The 23,679-nt window shown below is 40.2% G+C and overlaps 1 protein-coding gene across 8 annotated transcripts in view; it reads right to left on the bottom strand.

Annotated features, from left to right (window-relative positions):
- The window catches only part of PLXNB2 (plexin B2), a 519,751-nt gene that overhangs the window by 214,816 nt on the left and 281,256 nt on the right, over window positions 1-23,679 (bottom strand). For all 8 annotated transcript variants that reach the window (XM_061640183.1, XM_061640184.1, XM_061640185.1 and 5 more), the window contains one exon: window positions 17,689-17,749. The gene's annotated coding sequence lies outside the window, so the exon portion shown is untranslated. The remainder of the gene's footprint in view (window positions 1-17,688; window positions 17,750-23,679) is intronic.

Below are 23,679 nucleotides of genomic sequence, written 5' to 3'. Positions count from 1 at the left end.
CCAACAGAGGTCTGGATTTTCCCCCCTCTCATTTTACACTTTGACCTCTCAATTCTCTCTGAGTGTTTTGTGTATAGCCATGAAAACTTAGAGGGTTGTTAAGCAAGCAGTTCTGAGTTCAGGACTATAAGTTTTGTAAGGTCTTGTTTTGAAATGAGCTTATGGGAAGCATCAGAGTGGCATGGGGGGTATTTTCAATTTAACAGTGCGGAATGCGAAAAATCAGTGCTGGCTATAGTATACAGCAGCCACTCTCATGGCTGTATAATACCTCGCAGAGCTAATGCCAGTCAGAATAGGCAACACTAGGCTATTTATTTATGACTGACTGACTGAGGCTATTTATTTATTTATTTATTTATTACATTAATATACCGCCCCATAGCCGAAGCTCTCTGGGCAGTTTACAGCAATTAAAAACATTAAAAAATATATATACAAATTTAAAAACACATTTTTTAAAAAACAATTTAAAAACACATGCTAAAATGCCTGGGAGAAGAGGAAAGTCTTAACCTGGCGCCGAAGAGATAACAGTGTTGGTGCCAGGCACACCTCGTCACAGAGATCATTCCATACTTTGGGGGCCACCCCTGAGAAGGCCCTCTAGGCTAGACAGTCTAATAGTGTTACCTGGTAGAAGTCAGCTTCTTATATATCTGCATGACTGGAAATAAATACTCCAGTTAACTGAGGACTAGCTTATGAGACCTTCTGGTTTGTGCCTTTATTACCAGCTATAATAGATCCATTCCTTGTTGGGTCAGAGGTAAGAAGAATGGAATTCATCTAAATCTGAGATCTAGACAACAGTGTCATCCACTGTACTGAACAATTAAGCTGACATGCGTTTTGTATCCAAGTTTTCCCTTTCTCACGTGGCATTCCTCTCATCCAAAACACCTATTTTTGCTGTGATTTTGTTTTCAGTCTTTCCTATTTCATTGAAAATGAAAAGCAATAACGGCCATGCGGCAGTAAGCACAGTCTGAAGAAGGGAGTGGGGGTGGGAGGAGGGGTAAGAGAATCAACATTACAATTTCAGTTTGGAAAGTAAACAGGCTGCAATTCCAATTTACAAGGCATTAGAGTACTTTTAGAAACACACATTTAATGTGTTACTATAGGCCATTTGAGGAAACTGCATATTCAACATGCCCAATTACCTAATAAATATCACAGCTGATTAGATTTACTAAAAGGAATGCAGCAAAACAAAAAGAAAAAAGCCACCTACACCAAGTCTGATTGTGCTGACTGTGCAACTGAACTGAGCTAGGAAAGCAGGAAGCACAGCAGAGGCTGCAAGGTAGAAGCCAGCATTTGTAATATTGCCAACAGTGAGAGGTAGATAAATTACCCGTCAATGTTTCTGGTTTTGTCTTCTGACTTTGGTTCACCTTTCTCATTACCTAAAAAGCGTCAAGATTGTTCCAAAACCTGTCTATATTTGTAGAAATCTCTTTTTGTTGCACCAACCAGAAATAATTTTCTGCCTGTAGGTATTTAAAAGGGTGAACTCCAATGGAGGGGTGTGTGTCCTCCAATGTTTCTAGCTTTGGTCCCTTTTGACTTCTCCTGAAATTCTGAGCAAGCAGCTACATTTCAACAGCGACAGCAGTAGAGTTCATGTCACTTATTAAACAAAAAAGGCCCATATTTACACATCTTCATAAGTTATTCTACATTTGAAAGGCAGATCTTCACATTAATTCCACATTAGACTCCGATGTTGTGACAGATGAATCCAGTGAAGTGTCCGGAGCACGGCCTTGTCCTTTATTATTGGATGAGTTTCAGTTGGTGCAGCTCGAGGAAGTGGACAAGGTGCTTGGAATGGTCCGGGCAACCACGTCTGTTCTGGATCCTTGCCCATCTTGGCTAGTGAAAGCTAGCAGGGCTGGAACCACCGGCTGGGCCAAGGAAGTGGTTAATGCCTCCTTGAGAGAGGGAGTAGTCCCTAGTAGCCTCAAGGAGGCAATAGTGAGACCTCTTTTAAAGAAACCTTCCCTGGACCCAGATAATTTGAACAACTACAGACCGGTGGCGAATGTCCCCTTTTTGGGCAAGGTTTTGGAGCGGGTGGTTGCTAACCAGCTCCAGGTGCTCTTGGATGAAACCGATTATCTGGATCCGTTTCAATCCGGTTTTAGGCCCGGTTTCGGCACTGAAACAGCCTTGGTCGCCCTGTATGATGACCTTTGTCGGGAGAGGGACAGGGGGAGTGTGACTTTGTTGATTCTCCTTGATCTCTCAGCGGCGTTTGATACCATCGAGCATGGTATCCTTCTGGGGAGACTCGCGGAGTTGGGGGTACTGCTTGGCAGTGGTTCCGCTCCTGCTTGGGGAACATTACTCGACACCCTGGACTCTCCATTGTGGAGTCCCTCAGGGGTCGGTTTTGTCCCCCATGCTTTTTAGCATCTACATGAAGCCTCTGCAGTCATCAGGAGTTTTGGAGTGCGTTGCCATCAGTATGCTGATGACACGCAACTCTATTTCTCCTTTTCATCTTCTTCAGGTGAATCTGTTGATGTGCTGAACCGTTGCCTGACCGCGATAATGGACTGGATGAGAACTAATAAACTGAGACTCAATCCAGACAAGACTGAGACACTGTTGGTGAACGCCTTCCCCGCTCAGATGGTGGGTGTGCATCCTGTTCTGGATGGGGTTACATTCCCCCTGAAAGAACAGGTCCGTAGTTTGGGGGTCCTTTTTGACCCTTCCTTGTCTCTTGAGGCTCAAGTGGCCTCGGTGGCACGGAACGCGCTTTACCATCTCCGTTTGGTAGCCCAACTACGCCCCTATCTGGATGGCGACGACCTCGTCTCAGTTGTTCATGCTCTGGTAACTTCGAGATTGGATTACTGTAATGCGCTCTACATAGGGCTCCCCTTGAAGACAGTTCGGAAGCTTCAGCTAGTGCAGAATGCGGCAGCTAGACTATTGACGAGGACCAGTTGGTCTTCGCACATAACTCCTTTTCTGGCTCGCCTGCACTGGCTACCTATTTGCTTCCGGGCGAGATTCAAGGTGCTGGTTATGACCTATAAAGCCTTACATGGCGTGGGACCGCAATACCTGGTGGAACGCCTCTCCTGCTATGAACCCACCCGCTCACTTCGTTCAGCATCTAAGGCCCTCCTCCGGGTACCAACTCATCGTGAAGCCCGGAGGGTGGTTACTAGATCTAGGGCCTTTTCTGTGGTGGCCCCCGAGTTGTGGAATAGCCTCCCCGAAGAGGTACGCCTGGCGCCTACATTATTATCTTTCCGGCGCCAGGTAAAGACCTTCTTATGCTCCCAGGCATTTTAATCATTTTAATCTTTTTATCTTTTTAATCTTGTAATACTAATCCTTTTATCATCTTATATTTTGTTTAATTGTATTTTGTTTTCATTGTGTCTTATATGTTTTGTGATTTTATTATTATGATGTATGTATTTTATCCTATTCTGTTTACACCCTGAGAGCTACTTGCTATGGGCGGTATATAAATGCAACAAAATAAATAAATAAATAAATTTCCATAATAAGGTCAAGTTAGAAAGGTCCATCCAAGAACCCTTATTTGCAAGTGCAGGGCCATACATGAGCAGCCTTGCTTCACTGCAGGGGGGAGCTGTATGCATACAAAGAGCTGCTCACACAGAAATAGCTTCCTCACTGAAATAATAGCATAGTATGTAGAGGGGCTCAACTCTGCATCAGAGCCCACAAAGTTCTGGATTAGGGTGCTAAGGATAAAAATGATGCCTTTATGCAAATACTGCACTCATTTGTTTATATTTAAAGCATTTAAACAAAATTAACTATGGATTTATTGCCAGCACATCCTTAACAAAGTCTTGAGAGACAAAATATTGGTGGAAAGTTTATATTTATTTAAATCTAACAATTGGAAGAACTGCAAAAGGTTAAGACAATCAGAGAAATGTGGGCAGGTGAGGTTGAATCATTAGTATGAGGGAAGCATCCCTCAAGACCCCTGGGCATGTTCCTTGACTCCTCAGCCAAGGACTGGGAGAAAATTCTTCCTCGTTTCTAAGTGATCCTTGGGTATGAGAACCCAATATGAGCACCTGGGCCCTGCTGTCCAGCATTCACCAATGTGTGCACACTAGGGTTGCCGGGTCAGAAGCATCCCAAAACCTGAGATTTTGGGGGTGGACCCTAGTGATGTCACAGGGTGTGTCTGAGTGATGTCATGGGGCAAGCTCAAGTGATGTAATGGGTGGACCCGAGTGATGTCATTAAGCATGATACATTAAGCATCAATCACAGTTGCTTGGAGCATGCCATTCCAACAAAAACATTTCTCTGATTGGAAATTAAGATAGAAATCTTAGCTAAATGATGAAGCCTGGGTAGGGAACATTTTATCTAGCCAACTTGCTCCGGGCAGAAAGGGTTTAAGTGCCCTCAGGCCATGACAGTCACCAGAAGGCCATTGTAGGAAGAAAGGAGCCTAGTGTTGTGGACATGTTAGATGGGAGCACTCAGGAGTAAAGATGGATGCCCCTGAAGGCTGTAATTCTAAAAATACTTATTAAGGGACTAAGCCCCACAGAACTCAATAGGACTTACTTCTGAGTAGATATGGTTTGGATTGTGTTGTTGGTAAAGACTGACAAGAGTTCCTCACCAAAGATATCCATATACAAGTAGAGATGGCAACCCCCTACCTGGAATGCCTTGCCCCTACATTTTGAACATGGCTGCTGCAAATTTCTTTACAGATTTGACCCTTCACTTCAGAAAAAGGACTGAGAAATGACTAAGAGTAAGAAGATTCTCTACCCTTTTCTGTCTCCACTGTGGGCTGCTATAAACTCACTCTGACAGCCAACCCAATTCCACTGAATAATAATTGACAGAGAGAAAACATACATGGTTTGGTCTACCTTCATAGGCAGCAGCTTGGGAACAATTGCAGCCATGCTGCCCAGTATGTGAATTATCTTTTAACACTAATAGGCAAGAAACAAACTGTCATGCAAACAACAAGGTACAACATCAGTGGGTTTAAGGGGGGTGAGCAGAGTGCATGGAACCACTGTTGTTGCTTCTATGGATGAAAGGGAGTGAGGATAAAGGGAGTGGAGTCAGCTGGCGCCGCTGAAAAAACCATGGAGCCGCCACCCCCTTCAGTTGGAACAGGATGCCCAGCAGCAACCAGAGCGGCTGGAGCGCTGGTGAGAATGGCGTCTATGGGCAGGACTTGCCCCAGTGGGGGAAGGCCAGCGTGCTGTGCTGCCGGAGGGGCTCAATGCCATCAATGCATGCAAACCCCTCACCAACTTCAGCATCCTGGCTGCTGCCGCTGGTACACTGTGGCTCGCCCTCATCCAGCGGGACGGCAGCTGCAACTTCTCCAAGAAGATCAATGTGGCCGCCAAGCAGGGGGCCGCCGCCGTTATTTACAACTATGGTGGCGCGATGGGGAACGACATCCAGGCCATGACCCACCCTGCTTCTGCGGGACCAGCTGGTGCTGGGGAAAGCTTACTCGTATTTTGCCATCAGAGAAGCTGATCAGAAGGTTCAATTGAAGGTGTCGGACTTATAAATATAGAAGGAAAGAGAGAGAACCAACCCACAGCTTTGTTGGGGGTAGCATGAGATGTTTCTGCCGCTCCAGCCGCCTGCACCACTTTCATTGGAAGTTTTGTAATTGCTGTTTTTTAATAATGTTATTTGCTATTTAATTTTGTAAATTGTATTGTTTTATGGATGTATTCCTGTATTTGTTTTTTTCTTGTAAGCCGCTTTGAGGGCCTTTTGGCCATAAGGTGGGGTATAAACAAACAAACAAACAAATAATAAAATAAGTAAAATGCAAATAGATAAAGAAAAACAAAAGACAGAGATTATTTCCTAAATGTAATGTCATACCAACCACAACAAGATTCCTATGAGTAAGACAGAAAACTCAGCATCCCACAACCAGTCAGGATTCCTAACAAAAAACCAAAACTAAAGAAATTGTGGCAGCCAGTCAGACTAGGTCAGAGAAATCCCCATACAGCACAACCTGATCTGGGGGCTGCAGTTATTGCAGAATGCTATGGCACGATTGCTGACATGAGTGAGATCCTATCAGCACATAATATCTCTGCTCTGAAATCTGCACTGCTTGCTGATTTGCTTCCAGGCCAAGTTCAGGGTGTGATTTCCATGGTACAGGTGCCATGTAGTACTTGTTCTGTTCTTGTAAGAAGTCAGTGCTTTGGTGTGGCAGCACCTATGCTTTGGAACGGCCTGCCTATTGACATTAGCAGGTGCCTTCATTGTAATCTTTTGGCACCTGCTAAAACATTTTTGTTTAGGCAAGCCTACCCAAGCATGTAGAAGCTATTATGTTTTTATCTATTTTTAACTCATTGTTGGTTTTATTATTTTGAATATTTTAAATACCTGTCTTTAACTATTTTTGCAAATGATTTTATTATTTTAATTCTTTCTGTAAACTGCTTTGAGATTTTACGATAAAGTGGTATATAAATGTTGTAATTAAAATACATAAATAAATTTTAGAATCACTGTGGCCCTTGGGTCTCTTTCCGTTTTTAGGAACAAAAGAATCTGCCTTATACCAGCTAAGGCCATTTGGTGCCATCTAGCTCAGTATTGATGACATGGACTTGCATTGGCTCTCCAGGATTCCAGGCAATAGTCTTTTCCAGAAATTGAATTCTGGACCTTTGCATGCAAAGCATATGCCCTACCACTGAGCTACAACCCTTCCCCTGTTTAAAAAAGAATCTTTTAGAATTGTTCTTTTCAATTAACTAATGAATGCACAGAATATCTAGTGCAGATCCACACCATTCATTTAAAGTACATTCAACACATATTTGAAGCACATGAATCACACCATAGAATCATGGGAACTGTAGTTTGTTAAGGGTGGCGGGAACTATAACTGTGAGGGGGAAACAACACTTCCCAGGATTCTTTAGGGAAAGTCATGTGCTTTAAATGCAAGTTGGATGTGCTTTAAACGTATTGTGTTGATCTACTTCATAAACTTTGCCTGCATGTAAATAGTTTTAATTATTTTTTTAATGGAAATAAGCTATAAAGTTTACTGGGTGATCATGGGCTTCTCACCATCTCTCAGCTTAATCTGCTTCTCAGGATGAAAACAACAGAGAGGAACAATGAACACCCCAAGGAAGAAGGTGTTGACCATTGAACCGCACTGTCACTGAGTTTGTTTTTCATCAAGTCTGAAAAACTGTAACTAGGGGGAGTTATGTCTTTGCCCAGTCTGGGAACGGACTGCCAAGGCCGTTGCTATGGTAGCCATCGCGATAAACTGGGAAAAGTTCTAGCAGCTATCTGTGTTAAGCTGAGTCTTCTGTGCATTGCCTCTGAACTGAGAGGTTGTCTTCTGTGTTTACCTTTGGAGAGAGAGGTACTAGAAGGGGGGTGAAGAAACTCTACATGTATTTACTCTTAAGCCTTTGGCCATAATGTCTTAATAAAGACTCTTAACATGCTCTAATACTCTGAAGAAGTTTCTTGCTCAACTTAACTCCAACGTAATGTATGCTGTTTCACGCAACAACGCACACACGTCAACAGGGTTATGGGCCCAGATCCACAGCGCATTACACGGGAGTAAGTTGCTGGTCTGAACGGCAGACGGAGTTCCAGAGGGCAGCTTGATTGATTGTACCAGACAGAGGTGAGCAACATGGCTGTAAACCTGTCTGGGGGAGGCTTGCCAATGGAAAGATTGATGGAAAAGAATTATGGCAGCTGGAAGCCGAGGATGCGAGCTTTGCTGATAAAAGAGGATTTATGGGACACAACAGATGGACCCACTCCGGCGGTACTGACTGCGACCTGGACGCATAGAGATCAGAAGGCGCAGGCTTTTATACTTCTGGCTCTATCTGACTCTCAACTGCTACACGTGAGAGATGTTACAAACGCCAAACAGATGTGGGACATGTTGGAGGCTCTTCATGTGCAACAGACTGCGGGATCTAGATTGTGTTTGGCACAGAAGCTTTATCAAATGCGCTTCACGGGTGAGTGCGAAATGTGTGAGCATCTCACGGAATTCAGATGCCTGTTTGCTGAGCTGACGGACCGAGGCGTCGAACACTCTGAACTTCAGAAGACCTATCTGATCCTGGCTTCGCTCGATGGGACTTGGAATAATATGGTCATGGCTTTCGAAGCCATGCCTGACGGAGGTCTGAACGTTGCGTTTATTGAGGAAAAGCTGACCCAGGAATGGCAGCGGAGACAAGAGGCGAAAAGTGCTGAGGAAAAGCAAAGAGCCAAGCTGAAAGAAGAAAGCAGCAGCAGACAGGAAAACAAGCAAGAGCATCAAAGGCTGAAGGCTTGTTATGCCTGTGGGGCTCGTGGGCATCTCCGAAAAGACTGTGCAGTCAAGCGAAACTCCAGGGACGGAGGCTTGAAGCAGGGAAGTGTGAACTTTGTTTGTAAACAGAAGCCACAAACTTTAGCACCTATTGACTGGCTTGTTGACAGCGGGGCAAGCCATATATTAATCAAAGACAGAAGTTTGTTTTATGCTTCAGAAGAAGTGCAGGATTTTGTGCAACTTGCGGATGGATCACAGAAACGGGTGGAAGCCCGAGGACTGGTGAGATTTAATAAACTTGGGATAATGTCAGAATGTTTGTTTGTTCCGGAATTGGCTCATAACATATTGTCAGTCAGAAAACTGGTGAGTTGTGATTTTACTGTATTGTTCCACAAAGGCCAATGTTATGTAATGAGGGGAGATCAAGTGTGTTTGCAGGGAAGCCTTAATGATTCACAGTTTGTAATAAAGAGCAGTCAAACAGGGTGTGCTGTGTTAAACGCTGAGGCACAGGTACATCAGGGCTGCGTTCATGAATGGCATCAAAGGCTGGGGCATGCAAACCTTGGCACGATTAAGAAAAACCCCATGCATAGTGAAAACATGAAATTGAAGGATTGTGGACAGATAATGGATTGTGATTCTTGTCATAAAGCTAAAATGACTATTGCACCAATTAACCGGGAGGCTGAAAGAACCACAGCTCCCTACCAGCTAGTTCATGTTGATTTATCAGGGCCAATAAATGCTTCAAGAGGAGGTGCAAAATTCTTTATGGTACTGGTTGATGATTTTACGAAATACACTCATGTTTATTTGCTTAAGCAGAAAAGTGAAGCTGAGCAGAAGCTGAAACTGTTCATTAAGAGAATCGAAACTCAACATGACGTCACTGTGAAAGCGATTCACTCAGATCAGGGGGGGGGGATTCACAAGCAAAGCGTTAAGTGACACACGTCAACAGAAGGGCACACTGAAAACGTAGAGGAAGTAATACTGTACAACCATAATGTGAAATCAGACACTTATCAGATATAGTATGAAGAAATATTTATATAAACATGACTATCAAACATGTTTATTATTTTCACAACCTGTAAAGATATTTATAGTGCAATCCTATGTTTGTTTACTCAGAAGCAAGTCCCAATGTATCCAGTGGGGCTTACTCAAACAGGGACAGAACTGTAACCTCAAGTGATAAGCAACTTCATTCATGCAACCCAAAATTCAGAATCATGCCACTTTAAGCTGTTTTGCAACTGTTTATACTTGTTTTGATGGTTATTGGATTTTAAAGGGATTTATTGCTTATTGTGAGGTGCCTTGGTTTCCAGTCTGCAACCCTACCTCACAGGGTTGTTGGAAAGACTCCATATATATACACACACACTGGAGATGCAAAAATATATACACCCCATATGATAGTTTATTGTCAAAACCAGTTGGTCATTGCAGAACATTAAAAAATATAAAATCAGTATTACTTTCCTATGTAATAAAAGCAGTGATACCTATGTAAATCATGCCTAATTGCTTTGAAAAAATAGGATTGGCAAGGGAGAGAAAGATTTACAACACAAACACAATTCTTTGCTATTTTCACCCCAAAGTTCCATTAATTTACAGCACAATCCTTACCATGTCTACTCAAAAGTAACTCCTATTGAATTCAATGGGGTTTACTCTGGGTATGTGGGATTAGCATTGCAGCTTTACTCCCAGAAAAGCAAGTACTGGATTAAAGCTTCATACTGGGAAGGTTTCCAGAACAGTGCCATCTTCAAGAGCCCAGGAAAATTTAAACTTGTTTGTCTCCTGCACACAAGAGAGAAAAAGACTGACATCTAAATCCTTAATTGATGAGATTTTCAGAAAAGCAGGAAAAAAACACATTTGCTGACTTGCAAGGGGCTCTAGTTACTGCCTTGTCAATCACAACCCTGACTTCACTTATTGGCTACAAACCTTAGTGGAGCCAGCTATGAGCCCATCTAACTGAAGTTACGGGGAGCTGACATTTTGGTGTATATCTCGGAAACCAGACCACCTAGAAACTTAATTTTTTTAAAATGAAAGCCGAAAGTCTGGAGATTATGGTGATTTACCCAGAGACCTGGAGAGCACCCAAAAATCCAGAGTCTCTGGGCAAAAATCAGACACCTGGCAACCTTAGTGCACACAAGGCCCAAAGGGCACTCCCAAGTACCCCCCAAGCTTCAGTCTGTGGGTGATGACTCCAGAGTTCTCCCAATCCAATAATGCCCCAGGATGGCTGTCAATATTGACAGAATTTCACCTACCTGTCTGCACTGAATGCGAAACAGACCAAATCAACCACATGCAAACAACTGAACCCCACAGTGTGAAGTAGGCAAAAAAGGGGAGTCCCAAGTGCTAATTATGGCCTCTCAAAAAAAAATCCTGCTCAGCCCCAGAAAAGCCAACTAGCAAAAAGTGCACACTGTAGAGGGAGTGCACTGTGATGCAAAAGGAAGGAGAAGAGGCAGTGAAACAGCCCTAAATACTGTTTTTTGTTTGATGAGGGCCTCTAACAAGGGATAAAAAAAATACATGAACACTGGGTAGGCAATGCAAGGCCTTTTGGCTCTACCTCACTCACCAAATTTTTCCTGCTAGTTCATGCAGCCAGTATATAAGATACTTTGAGGAAATATTTTGGGCATTTAAAAATTATTTAGTTGGGGGGAAAGTACCACAATTGTTTTGCACAAAAAACCAAAAGAAAGCAATGGAGGTCTCTCTCTCTCTCTCTCTCTCTCTCTCTCTCTCACACTCACACACACACACACACACACACACACACCCTCTGGTCTCAAATAGTATCCAGTGTGAATGTTAATATATTTTACTCTTCTTGTCTCCAAATATTTTACATATACTGTATACTACTTCTCACATTTATGTTTCTTTGTGCTACTAAATCAATAATTTCAAATATTTCAAAGGAATTCAAACACATTATTGCAGTAGTCTATTATATCACTGGGGAGTGGAGAGAATTATGATACTAGCTAGATATATTCAGGAATGTGTCTGAAACATTAAGCAATCAGTCACCACCACTTTCCATATTCAAACACTCCTACATGCAGGGTATTACTATAGTTTGTCCTTTTCAGTCCATTGAAGCCCACTGTTCTGTGTACTCACAATCCTGGACAGAAAGTAAACAGTAAGGCTGAGCATTTTTTCATTATTTTCTATTATAGCTGTTCCATTCATACCCATTTAGTTAATATCTACCAAAATATGCATAAACTCCCAATTTTTTAAAAAAAATCTTCCTTCAAGTGCTCTCCTCTTACAGGATGCACTGATGCAAACTAATTCTGTCTGTTGTAAGAGTTGTGTAATAGAAGCAGAAATATTAGTTAGGGGAAATGGTTAGCTGTTCAGCAAAATCAGAGAATGTATGGATCATCCTTATCTAATGAACAGTACAGAATACAATTTAAATTCTAATGTAAAATGCCATATTTACCATTTCTTTTTTTAACCAACTGCTAGAATAATAGAATCATATAATAGTAGAGTTGGAAGGGGCCTATAAGGCCATCAAGTACAACCCACTCCTCAATGCAGGAATCCAAATCAAAGCATTCCCGACAGATGGCTGTCCAGCTGCCGCTTGAATGCCTCCAGTGTCAGAGAACCCACTACCTCTCTAGGTAATTGATTCCATTGTCATATGGCTCTAACAATTAGGAAGTTTTTCCTGATGTCCAGTCGAAATCTGGCTTCCTGCAACTTGAGCCCATTATTCCGTGTCCTGCACTCTGGGACAATCGAGAAGAGATCCCAGCCCTCCTCTATGTTACAACCTTTCATGTACTTGAAGAGTACTATCATATCTCCCCTCGGTCTTCTCTTCTTCAGGCTAAACATGCCCAGTTCTTTCAGTCTCTCCTCATGGGCCTTTGTTTCCAGTCCCCTAATCATCCTTGTTGCCCTCCTCTGAACCTAAGGTATGACATGTCAGAATTCATGGAATACTTATGTTTCAAGCAGAACTACAGGCCTGAAAAACAGGCCAAATTGCACCTTCTGATTAGATTGGTATTTTCTCCCTGCTGCATAGACTGATTTTTGTGCTTGCTTGCTCTCATATTGCTAAACCATGGATTAGAATTATGACTAAACCAGATCATTATGTGTACAACAGCCTTCTGAGAACTGGACAAGTGAGATTTAAAAAATTTTCTGGGTCATTCCTAAAGGATAGTTATAATAAACATATTTTGCAACACAACAGCCTTCAAACTAGTCTAAAACTAACAATCCATCAAATTCCCTATATTGATTCATCTTGAGTGAATATATCAAAATACAAAATTCAAACAAGGTTTTATGGTTCAAAATAATGTGCATTGTTATATAAAAACAGGACAGCAGTAGGTCAAACGTGATTAAAAATTCAGCCAGCCATGAATAATTTTGCTTGAAATTGGTTCAAAATCTGTGAATTTAGAGATTTCCCCTTCTTGTCTCTCAAAGACTGCTAAAGAACACATTACTAATGAATGTATGCAATGTAACTGTTGATTTTTTTCCTGACTCACAGGATGACATAGCAGAATCAGTCTGCATCTGTGTTAGAATTGCTTTTTAATATTTTTTTCAATGTTTTAACCCTTTTTTAAAAAATATGTTTTTAAAGCTTTTTTAAAAATGTTTTTAATGTTGTTTTAATGTATTTTAAGGTCTGTTTTTATGATGTTTTAAAGTGTTTTTAGCATTTCTGTTTGCCGCCCTGGGCTCCTGCTGGGAGGAAGGGCGGGATATAAATCAAATAATAAAAATAAATAAATAAATAAATCTACTAATTACTCTTCCATTCCTCTATAGATATGATCTGAATATGGTATAGCTTTGGCTTAATGTATCTCTATAGTCTGTACCAACAACAGCAATTGGCAATGCTTTTCTACACAAGTGCCTACAGTAACAGAATCTTTACTGAACATTTTTACAAGCCTGTATGCTGATCTCGACGTGCTTTAGAATAGGGTAGGCAACATATGGTGCCAAGTCACTTTCATGCACCATGAAGTCCTGAGAAAGCCATTTTAGTGTATATGGAACATTACCTCATGTTGGCTGAAATATATTTGAAAATGTAATGGTGAAAGTACCCACAACTACAAACAAGGAAACAAACTTTTTTAAAAAGGCCAGCTCGTCTTCTATGATATATCATGACATTTTAAGAGCAAATTCATTCCATTTGCCCCCTTCTCCAGCACCTGAGGATACAAATTCCTGAATTAGAACTTCCTGTATTTTCTATCACTGAGAGTTTTGGAAGCAATACAGGAAACAGAAAAGCAAAAAAGGGGGGGGGGATACCAAGTGGACTGCACCCTCAAGCAGGCCTATCATTCTACTACTGTGTCATGTGGACTATTAGAGAATAGGTGCCTGTGGCTTGCAGAAGTTGAATCTGCTGTCATTAACGCAGAAATATTCTACTGATATCCAATACTGTAAGTGTATTGTGAACATCATCTATTACCTGATCAGCTTTATTATTTTAAAGTTATGTTAGTAATACACAATAAACATGGTGTGTACGTTAGCTGTGGCCCTTAAGCTTAAGATACATTTTCATTGCAGTTCTCAATATTAGACTCACGTCTTACCACACAACTTCATCTATGCTTTCAATAGTAATAAATGCCACTTGTAAATAGAGTGCATTTTTTGGCTTTTTTGGAGGCATGTTTGGAAAATGGCAATTAAACAGCAGATAGCAGGGAGCAGAGGGAAATAAAGAAGAACCAAGAGAAAGCTATGTAGACACCATGGCCAATATTATAACAGATTGCAATGGGACTATGGAATCTTAGGAGTACATTTTCCAACAGTCCCTGATGTGACCTGTATCTCTAATCTAAAAAGAAGAGGGTTGCTTTCTGAGAGACGGTGGGAAAGAAGAAACAGAATTTTTGAAAGGACTACACTTTGGAAACAGGTCTATGATGACTGGTGAAGCACTTGGCGGTTGAACAGAAGACTCTTGACAAAAATAGCTCAGGGATTATTGCTATACTACTGACTCTGTAGAAGAGCCCTGAAAAGGAAGGCCTAACATACTGATGAACTGATAAACACAGAAGCATGAACTGTTACCTTTTGAATCCATTTCTTTTGTTTCATCCCTTGAGGCACTACACTCACAAAAGGTGGTAGGTAGAAAACCTAGCACAATGATCGGACTTGAGAAAAAGATTTGTCACAATAACAACTATAAGCAGTGACAGAGCTGTTGGAAGACTACCATGCTGATTTCTCTAAAGGGTATGGTGATCTGGGGTGTATTGGTTTAACAAAACACCAACTCAGGACAGGAGATCAGACCAACAGGATACCAAGGCACTATTGCTAACAGCACTGGACTGGGGAAAAAATAATAATCCATGCCTTTGTAAGTCCCTGTGCTGTACCAGTTAAGTCCTGGTAAGGAAGAAAAATGGGAGATGTGTGAAATATGCCTGTCCTCTTCCTAAGGACTGATTATCTGATTGCTAATACTTGTTGTTTGTTTGTTTGTTGCATTTATATACCGCCCCATAGCCGAAGCTCTCTGGGTGGTTTACAATTAAAAACATTAAAAACAAATATATAAATTTTTTTAAAAAGAAATTTTTAAAAAGAAATTTAAAAACACATGCTGAAATGCCTGGGAGAAGAGTAAAGTCTTGACCTGGTGCCGAAAAAATAACAGTGTTGGCACCAGGCACACCTCGTCAAAAAGATAATTCCATAATTTGGGGGCCACCACTGAAAAGGCCCTTGCCCTTGTTGCCATCCTCTGAGCTTCCCTTGGAGTAGGCACCCGGAGGAGGGCCTTTAATGTTGAGCATAGTGTACGGGTGGGTTCGTGTCGGGAGAAGCGTTGGATCTAGCAAGTGGCTAATGGCAAACAGAGGTACATTCTAATGGCCATTCCACAACACTAATGTTCTGGGACACTTCAAAGGTTGTTGAAAATTGTGTTGCAAGATCTAAAAGACCCATCTTGCTTGGTGTACTTGATGATATAAGTGCCAATGGAAGATAATTTGAGTAACACCTACAGAAAATGAAGACTGTATTAGAGAAATTGTGCCAGGGCAACCTAAAGATGAAACTAGCAAAATGCAATTTGTGCCATGACAAGGTAAAGTACCTAAGGTGTATATTTTTAATTAATTAATTACATTTATATCCCACCTTTCTTTTCATGATAGAAACCCAAGGCAGCTTATATAAGTGTCACAGGGCTCAGCTACACCCTGTCCCATGAGAAGGGAAACTGGGCCTGCCCCCCTCTAGTTTGTCCTTCCTTTCCTGTGACTTTTCCACTGAGGTGGAAGCCTTTATTTTCTGTGGCTGCCTCGATACAGCAGCCTAAGCATCCCTGGATCTTCCAGAGGACTCTTTGACATAGTGTGGGGTTTGGCTTGTAAGGGTGGGGTAGGTAAAACCATAGGCAAAGAGACCACAAGGCTTCATGAACAAAGTTAAAAAAGGTTGTTCTTAGGGAAAAGTTTTAACATCTGAATTGTTACATGCACACAAAACAATCCTACAGGAGCAAAAGGGTAATGAAAATAAAACAGGATAAACACATCCAACAGTCTGATCTAAACTGCCCCCTGCTTGCTAAAATTCCATTAAGCAAAATTATTTCAATTAGAGTTCTTAGGATCTTACACTGGTTAGCAATGGTCTTCCCCCAGCACCAAGCTTGAGTTCGGCTCCCGGCAAACAACTTTCCCTTCTATATTCCTGAGATACTCTTATATCTCAATCCACCAACAAACAAGCAACAAAAAAGTTCACTTTTGCCTTAGTGCCCTCTACGGATCAGACTGACCACCAATTCACACTTTACCTCATCAATTTCATACCTCCTGAAGTGTTTATCTGCCAGGCACAGTTGGCTCCAGGAAGTAAATTAACTCCATAATTCACAAACCAAACTATATACAAGATTTTTATTTCTTTTTGAAGAGTCCAATTCCTTCACACCAAGATACACAAAGAAACTGCTCCAACTTCACCTTTTAGCACTTTGTTTTGGCTGCTATTCAGATGTTTCTTTAACTGTTCTGAACCAGAATACCAGTGACCAAACAACAAGATAAACTGTTTGTTTGTCTTCAACTACAAGTTAATGGTGGAACTGTACTATTCAAGCAATGTCAAGAATCATGAGTTCCAAATCTGTACGTAGTGCATTTGCAGATATCCACTGAGTTCTGCTTTATTTGTGTACATAATAAAATCAAACAAAACTGCAAAAAAGTCATTCTTCAGTTTTTGTATTACTTTCTTTGCCTCTTTCAAATCTTTCCAAAACCTTATAAACATCATCCTTAGAGCTCTTGACAAACACCCCATCAATTCCTTACTGCTAAGATCTGTGTTTTGACCATCTCTAATCTTCATGCTCTTAAGCATGCATTCTTGTTGCTTATTTTTTTTAGCAGCGATCGTGACATGGTGTAGTTGAGTGCTGTTATTTGTATACGTGTATCTACTCCCACAGCCAGCAATAAAAATAATAAATATATAGGTTTTAAAAGAAAGCAATCGCAAAGAAAATGTATCAGTCCAACACTATTTTCAAATGTTTAAACTGGGCTTGTTCCTATGATTTTTGTAAAATCCCAAAGAAGCTTCATAATTGTGTTCCAAAGGATTGTGCTAATTTGTTTATGTTTGTATAACCTACAATCTACAGTTATAAAGCTTCTCCTTCAAATAATTCTGAACCCAGTTATTTTTTAAAAAATAAACATTAATTGGCAGCCTTGACATTAGGGCTGGCGCCAGGCATGACTGGGTCCTTGAGCACCTGCCTGCCCTGAGCTCGCGGCACCCACCTGCATGCCTCACCTACCTCTCCCATCTCTGCGAATGCCATGCACGCTACAAGTGCATACCTACCATCAACCAAGATGGTGGTGGGGATATCAGCCCCTAAGGGAAGCCCCTGCTACCATCTTAGTTAGTGGTATGCATGCACATGCAACACACACGACATTCACAGTGTCGGAAGAGGTAGGTGGGGCATGTATACGGGCTTATTGAATGAGGGGGTACCTGGGAGGGGGTGCCTGGAAATTCCCTCTCCTCAATCTGTGGCAGGGTCGGGAGCTGCTGCTGCCACAGACCACAGAACGGAAGTGCTACCCTCCTACCCTAATGAGGGCCCCTTCAGGGGCCCCTATGGGCTACAGGGGCCCTCAGCCAGGGCCCAACTGGCTGCCCTCTGGCGCTGGCCCGCTTGACATCTTATAAGCTTTTCAACAGGGAGAAGCACTTACGTTCTCTGGTTCTTCTTTCACTTCACTTATTTCCACAGATATCTTCTGCTTTATTTTTTACCTAAATAAAAGGAAAAAGAACAATTTTTATAATGTTATATAAACTGATTTCTTTTTCCAGCCCTTGCCAATTCCAGTTAACAGATGAGAAAATATTTTTACACATTAAAGATTCCAATGCATTAAGTATTTAAAAGGGAAGCTATTTGTTTTAAACAGCTAAGAAGGAATTATTCCTCAGTACTAGAGCACATGCTCTTTAGGCAGAAGGTCATAGGTTCAATCCCAGGAAGTTCTGGTAAAAATATCTGGTAAAGACTGATGCCTCCTTGAAACACTGTTGCTAGCCAGACAGCAGAACTAGTAGATCAACAGTCTGACTCAGTATAATACAGTTTCATTGTTACTAGAAATGATATTTCATTGCTCACTTGGATAAGAATTCAACCAAATGACATACAAGGGATAACATACCAGTTGTAGAAGTGTTTATATTGCATGCATTACACCTGCTGATTTTTTGTATAGATTTAAATGTTCTTAAATCAAGCTGGATATTACTGCTCAATATACAACTAAGTCACTACTCAGAGCAGACTCACTGAAATTAAGACCATGGACTTAAGTTACGTAAGTCGATTGATTTCACTGGGTCTCCTCTGATTATGATTTAGTTGGATATCACTCAATTGGATCACAACATGCTAGCTAAACCTGGAAAGTTGAGTTAGTGGCAGTCAGGAAATCTTACAGTCCTTGGAAGACATCCTTTGAGAACTAGCCATTGTAAAGAAGTTCCATAACTGAAAAACAAGAACTGAGAGTGACTCCCTTCTCTTGTAGGACAAGTTTGGTTCATAGATGGTATTCAAGAACGCTCATTTGGTCTAGTCTTGGATATTGTAACAATCTTTGCCATTGCCAGAAGTATATAATTTTGCTCCTTTCCTTCTAATCTGACTCCAATTGCAGAGAAACCTTTTTTTGGGGGGGGGGATACAACTCTGTATATGTATGTGGATAATTTCTGCTCTTTCTAGTATCTATATTTCAATTAATTATGGACAGACCTCTTTGTCAGTCCACAGTAGAAACAATTTTGGGGGACTGGATTATCTTGCTGAATGTCATACAGATATTTGGGAACATAATCTAAACTGCAAATCGAGCACCATCCCAACAAGAGCCTTCCATGCCTTTTGCCCTACTTATTGGATCCAGCAGCAGCAGTAATGGCTTGCATTGGATGCCACAGTAGGCCCTCTATAAGGTAGGCTCTCCATTAGATGCTACTGTGACAACATACATTTTCAGTGGTTTTGGGCATCTATGTGCACTGCTGTGCATGACTGTGACAGTGCTCATAGAAGCTGGGAGATCTATTGCATTGCCAGACATGAGCCTTTTCAGCCTTGTCTGAACATTCTATTCCAGCTTTTACTGCAAGGTGAAAGTTTCTTTTAGGAGCAGTTTAGGAGCATTTCCTTTAAGACAACACTGTCTCTTTTCTAATCTACATGACCTTGGTGAAACCGTACTTTCTGACTCTGACATACTGCTTTCACTTTGCTCTCTCTGGACGACTCCAGGCTGTTCATTATGTTTAATCTGTTCAACAGCTAGGTACGGGCTGCTTGCCTGTGAGAATTCCTTTCTCCCTATCATAATCTTGGGGGGGGGGAATAGGCACTGTTTGACTCATCAGACTCAGAGCTACCCAGAGATCTCTGGAAACATTTATCCCATGTTTTCCCCTGCCCCCTCAGTGACATCTGTAACCTACTCTTCATCCTCCCAATCTCGCCAAAGGTTATCCTTGGGGCCAATTACAGAACCAGGGAAATGGACAAAGAGGAAAGTCAGTTTCACAATTGTTTAGATAGCAGATAATTTTCAAAGTAAGGAACAGCATCAATTGGTGAATTTTCTGAAGACGCTTTATTTACAGGGCTCAGGACATGACAGTTTAGGGCTCAGAGGTGTGCTTAAATAAAAATGTCTAATGAATAGATTACAAGGCAGTTTATGCTTGAACAGGAAATAGACCCATTCATGAGAAATTTCCAACCCTGCTATTATATTTCTTGATTAAAACTTCTTTTAAAAATTCCATTGTGAATACATTATGTTATGGACAAAGAAGAGGATTCCCATTATTCATTAATTATTTATTAATATTAATGTATTATTAATAAATGTCACACTGGGATTGCTTTATATATATATTATTTTACAAAAGTGTTCAGAAGTGTGCATTGTACCATGAAATATTAGTGGAACTTGCTGCTAGAGGATGGTAGAATTTTATTACCTGGCATAGCTCCACTATCCTATGGCAGAACAGGCACTGTGCCACATTTCAGAGTTACAACCACAGGTGTCAATGCAATGCTATTTTTATCTCCTAGCAGGCTTTTCTCTTTCCCCCTCCATTGTCACACACACATGCAATTGGCCAATGATGCTTTTTATTGTACTAGAGGCATAACTTTAGACTATTGCTTATATGGACATTTGGATTCATTATTTGTTTCTATAAGACTTTCAATAATGGCCTATCTAATTATAAAGAAGACTTCTGAGTCATAACAAGACCACAACCTAAGCCACAGCTATGACTCCAATGTCTTTTTTTCTTCCTAAAATGATGGCATATGCTTCCAGTTTCAGCTTCTGCTACTAGATTATTTTTTAAAGCTTGGGGGGCAGAATGCTCACAACAGTTTCCCCCCCCTTTACATCAAGCAACCAGAATAATATTGCATACTCATTTTGTTTTTGCAGCCAGGTAACTAAGTGACTGCATAGGAAACATACACAGTAGTGCTAGTGTAGGATTGTCTTTTGGCTCTAGGCATTCAAAATGCAGCAAGATTCTTGGGGGACACACAGCAACTCACTGCAAGCTGGAAGGTTATCCTAGCATAAAACCTGAGCTTCAACCAAGCTGACTAACCTAACTTTGACATATGCAAGCATCGCCAATACAGTGTTTCACTCAACACTGGCATATTCTTTACATTATAGATTCCTTGAGGGCAAAGGATGAAGAACACAGTTGGTAGAGCAATCAAGACTATTTAAATACATACGATACGATACGATAAGTTTATTGCGGTCACAGACCAGACATATCATAGAAGCTTTCCAACATAGAAATAGTTAAAACAACTATTTTAAAAACAATTCAATACAAGTTAAAATATTATCACATTCAGAGCATCATATTTTTCCTAATCTGAATAGCTGAGGCACAGAATTTAGCAATTTTTTCAGTGATTTTAAAAAGTCGATCGGATAATAAAAATTCCACATAGAAACTGTCATTTTTTCCGGAAATCGAATTCAAAATAGGGGTAATTAATTGAGTTCTAAGAGTATTATAAAACGGACAATATAGCAAGACGTATGCAACTGTTTCTATTTCATCAATGCCACATGGGCATTTTCTTTCAATTAAAGGGATTTTTTTGTACTTACCCTGTAGCAATGCAGAGGGTAAAATGTTAAATCTTGCTAGAGTAAAGGCTCTACGCCATTTAGGAATCGTCAAGTTTGATATATAGGCCATCGGACTCAAAGGTTTTAAGTTACATCTATGATGTCTTATGAGCATCAAATGCTGTTGGTAGTCAATATCTTTGATCCGTTGGATAATAATTGTTTTGGCTCTTTCATAGCCTAGGTCTAGAATTATTTGAGTAGAAAAACCTAAAGACGATATTTTATTTAATATCATTAGTTTCCAAGTAGATTGGTGATTATCAATTAATGTGTGAGGTGCCAGACCTACTGGATTAAATAGAAGTTTCAGCCAAAATGAGATTCTATAACTCCAAATACGTGATTCTACTGACGGTAGTCCTAATTCTAATCTAATAATAAAATTTGGGATACAACGAGAAACTGCCAAAATCGACCTTAAAAAGAAATTTTGGACTGCCTCAAGTGGTGCGAAATTTAGACAGGTATTGGATTGCATACCATATGTCAACTGAGGGATTACTTTTGCCACAAAAACTTTAATAGCAGCAGGAATAATTTGACCCCCTTTGTAGTAGAAAAAATATAGCAGAGCTTTCGATGTCCTCATCGCATTTAAGGTAATCATTTTTATATGTGATTTCCAGGATCCAGATGGTTGTAAAATTATCCCTAAATATTTAAAAGCAGATACTTGTTCTAATACTTGCCCATTTAATCGCCAAAGATGGGTCGGCGGTCTATTATTTTTTGTAAAGGTCATAACTTTTGTTTTGCCATAATTAATTATAAGGTGCTCTTTATCACAAAAGTTCATTGTAGCGGATAGTAATCGTTTTAAACCTATAGGAGTTTGGGATATTAAAACTAAGTCATCTGCATGTAGTAATATATATCTAGGTGATTCTGCTAGTATTGGGGGATGAGACGGAATTGCTGCTAAAGAGTTTACTATTGTGTTTATATAGATGTTAAACAAAAGTGGGGCCAATATACAACCTTGTTTAACGCCTTTATGGGTACGTATAGAGTTTGATAGATGGCCTTTATTATTACATCTAACTCTAAGGTAAGTATTTTCATAGAGGGCTCTTATCAATGATAGTAGGCGTAAGTCAATATTGGTACCTTCTAATTTTTCCCATAGTTTGGCTCTAGATATCGAATCGAAAGCTGTCTGAAAATCAATAAAGGCAGCATAAAGAGAGCCCTTTGTTCTTTTGGTATATTTCTCTATTAGATGTTGTAAAACCAGGGCGTGATCTATAGTTGAATGACACGCCCTGAAACCCGCTTGCTCATGATCCAAAATATGTTCGTTTTCAGTCCAAATTATTAATTTATTATATAAGTGGGCAGCATATAATTTGCTAATTACACTTAATAAACTTATTGGTCTGAAGTTAGCTGGATCAGACATTGCACCTTTTTTATAAATCGGGACTATTATTGCCATACCCCAGTCGGCTGGTATTTGCATAGAATGATCTATATAAGAAAAAAGTATTGCAAGTACCGGGGCCCACCATTCTGCATTGTTTTTAAAGACTTCTGCAGGAATATTATCTGGCCCAGGAGCTTTATTTGATTTTAGTTTAGATAGTAAATCTAGGATTTCCTTTACATTAACTGGTTGCCATTCAGGTATATTTATAGCAGTAGATTTTTGTGGGATTTGAGAATCTAAGCCATCCTTATATAAATTCCTAAAATAGGATTCCCATGTTTGTGCCGGAATATAACATTCTAGGTTTATAGAAGTTTTTAACCAATTATTTGTTATTAATTTCCAAAATAAAGATTTTTTTAATTTGGCTGCATTATTTAAATTAATCCAGATTTCTTTTAGCCCTAGTTTCTTTTTCCTGTTTACAAGTTGTTTATATTGTCTCTTGGCTTCACAGTATATATTCAGCAGTTCTTGTGATCTATTAGTCTTATAAGCTTTAAAGGTGGCAATTAGATATTTTTTTTCTCTACACATTCATGATCAAGCCATGATTTGGAGTTTAACCTATGATTTTTTAGGTTATTTTTTATATTTGGTTGAAAAATCTGCTGGAGATCCTTTAATATCTGTTGGACTTGATTATAAGGATCGGTCTGATGATTGTTAAGAAGTATAAGGTCTTTTTGGGCCAGATTGCCTTCATAGTTCAATCTATCTGCAATCTCTTCTTCTAGTTTCGGAATCCACTTAAGTCTACTTGGACAGACTTCACAATCAGTAATCGAAAATGTTTGCAGGTCGGTATATATTTGAACCTCTTTGAATTTTATAATTATATTAACAGGTGAATGATCACTCTCAGGCCTATCAATTATTGCAAATCTCTCTATGGAATGATAAAGTTCTTGAGAGACTATACAAAGATTTATTGTGGACGCACCTCTAGATGCAAAGTATTTATTTAAATACATAAGTAGTTCAGCAATTCTCAGGATTTTGGTAACTGGAAGACTCACTTTCAACTAACAACTTGGACCTTATTTTTCCTTTGGAGATCT

The sequence above is a fragment of the Rhineura floridana genome, chromosome 8, assembly GCF_030035675.1.
Source record: "Rhineura floridana isolate rRhiFlo1 chromosome 8, rRhiFlo1.hap2, whole genome shotgun sequence".
Lineage (NCBI taxonomy): Eukaryota > Metazoa > Chordata > Lepidosauria > Squamata > Rhineuridae > Rhineura > Rhineura floridana.
This window is presented reverse-complemented; position numbering and strand designations above follow the sequence as displayed.